The sequence below is a fragment of the Belonocnema kinseyi genome, chromosome 9, assembly GCF_010883055.1.
Source record: "Belonocnema kinseyi isolate 2016_QV_RU_SX_M_011 chromosome 9, B_treatae_v1, whole genome shotgun sequence".
Classification (NCBI taxonomy): Eukaryota; Metazoa; Arthropoda; class Insecta; order Hymenoptera; family Cynipidae; genus Belonocnema; species Belonocnema kinseyi.
In genome coordinates this window covers 85193655-85195611 of record NC_046665.1, presented here as the reverse complement: position 1 = coordinate 85195611, position 1957 = coordinate 85193655, and positions in this window count along the sequence as shown.

Here is a 1957-nt window from a genome sequence, read left to right as displayed (position 1 = left end):
AAATTAAGACTTGAAAGATTGAAGGCTTTCGAATGTTGATGTATTTATACAGGGAAATTGGATCTTTTAGTCATGTTCAACTATTTATAATATTTATTTTCGGCAAATTAAAATTTCAAAATTTATATATGAAAAATATGAAATAACTTTTTTATTATTTTTAAATAATTTTTTTAAGGTCTGGTGTCGCCAAGTCACTTTCTTGTTGAATGGAAAAAATTTCAAGTGTGGGCCATCCATGAACTATGTTACCAATTATCAATTTTAATACTTACATTTTAAATTTCTAAGATTTCAAGCCAAAATATATTTGATTTTCCACGAAATAGCTGAATTTTTAACAAAAAAAACAACAAAAAACGAATCAGCAAAAAAATTGTCAACCAAACAGTTGCTTTAACGACCGAATAGATAAACTTTTCAGCAAAAGAGACGAGTTTAAAAAAAATAGTTATTTCACCTCAGAAGGATGAAAATGTTTTTTTTTAAGATTTGATTGAAAATAAATTTTTGTTGTAAATTTCTTTATCGAAAATTTTTAATTTTCAGTCAAAAAATGCAATTGTTTGGTTGAAATATCAACTGTTACAACTTGGTTGAGAATTTACGGTTTTTTGTTAAAAATTCGGTGAACAATTTCAAATAAAACATATAATTTTCAACCAAAGAGATGCATTTTTAATTAAAATTATGAATCTTTGGCAACAACAAGATAACGAATTTTGAACAAAGGAACTAATTTTTCAACCAACTAGTTGAATTTTTAATTTTAAAAAATGAAATTATTCACATATATAAAGATTTTTTTAAAGAACCAAAATAAAACAAATTTTATGAATTTTTAAACCAAAAATATGAAATTAAAAAAAATAATCTTATGAAAATAAGTTTTCAAACAATAATCAATTTTTAACTAAAAATGTAATAGTTGAATTTCCGGTAACAAAAACAGTCTTAGCCAATAATGGAGTGATTAAAAATTCATTTGAGGAAAGCGTCGAGTTTTAAACACAAATATGATGTTTTAAAAAAATAGTGGAATTTTCAACAAAACAATACAATTGTTGTAGTTGGAAATTGATCTCTTTCAGTTGAAAATAAAATTTAACACTTTATTTTTTGATAAACATGCATTGATTTTAAATCAAAAGCCATCTTTTAGATGTTTAGTTCAAAAATGATCGTTTTTAGTTGAAAATTCGGCTATTAAATTTTGCAATCAACATTTACCTTTGTGGTTGAAAATTCAACTACTTCGTTGAACAAACAAAAGCGGAGCGGGCTATAAAGAGTTAGTTCCCACCCACCGTAAGCCCTAAAATCGGCGCTATAGAAGAGTTTCACTGTATTTTCTTAAAAAGCCATCTCTTTTGTTAAAAAACAACTAATTGGTTGAGGGTTGAACTTCTTTGTTAAAAACTCATTTTATTCGTTGAAAATTTAACTATTTTGCTGAAAATTCGTTTGTTTTTTTTGTTGAAAATTGCTTCTCTTAACTGACAATTTAACTATTTTATTTTTGTTCTTGGCTAAAAATGGCTTGTTTTTAGTTATCAATTCAATTATTAAATTTTTAATTTAAAATTGAACCTTTTTAGTTGAAAATTTCACTATTACATTTTTTATTAAGAATTCATCTATTTTGGTTTAAATTTGACTTGCTGTTGTTGAAATTTCAACTGTTTAGTTAAAAATGAATTTGTTTCGAATGAGAAATCCATTATTTTGCTGAAAACTCGCCTTTTTTATTTGAATTCGATTGTTTTTTTTTATTTAAAATTCATATCTTTTTTATTTGAATATCAATGATTACATTTTTCTATGGAAATTCATTTTTTATTGAAAACTCAACAAGTTGATTCAAAAATCCGTTCCTTTTTAAAATTTGATATTTTGTTGTTGTTGAAGATTCATCATTTTAGTTGAAAATTAATCTTTTTGTTTGAAAAACAAATTT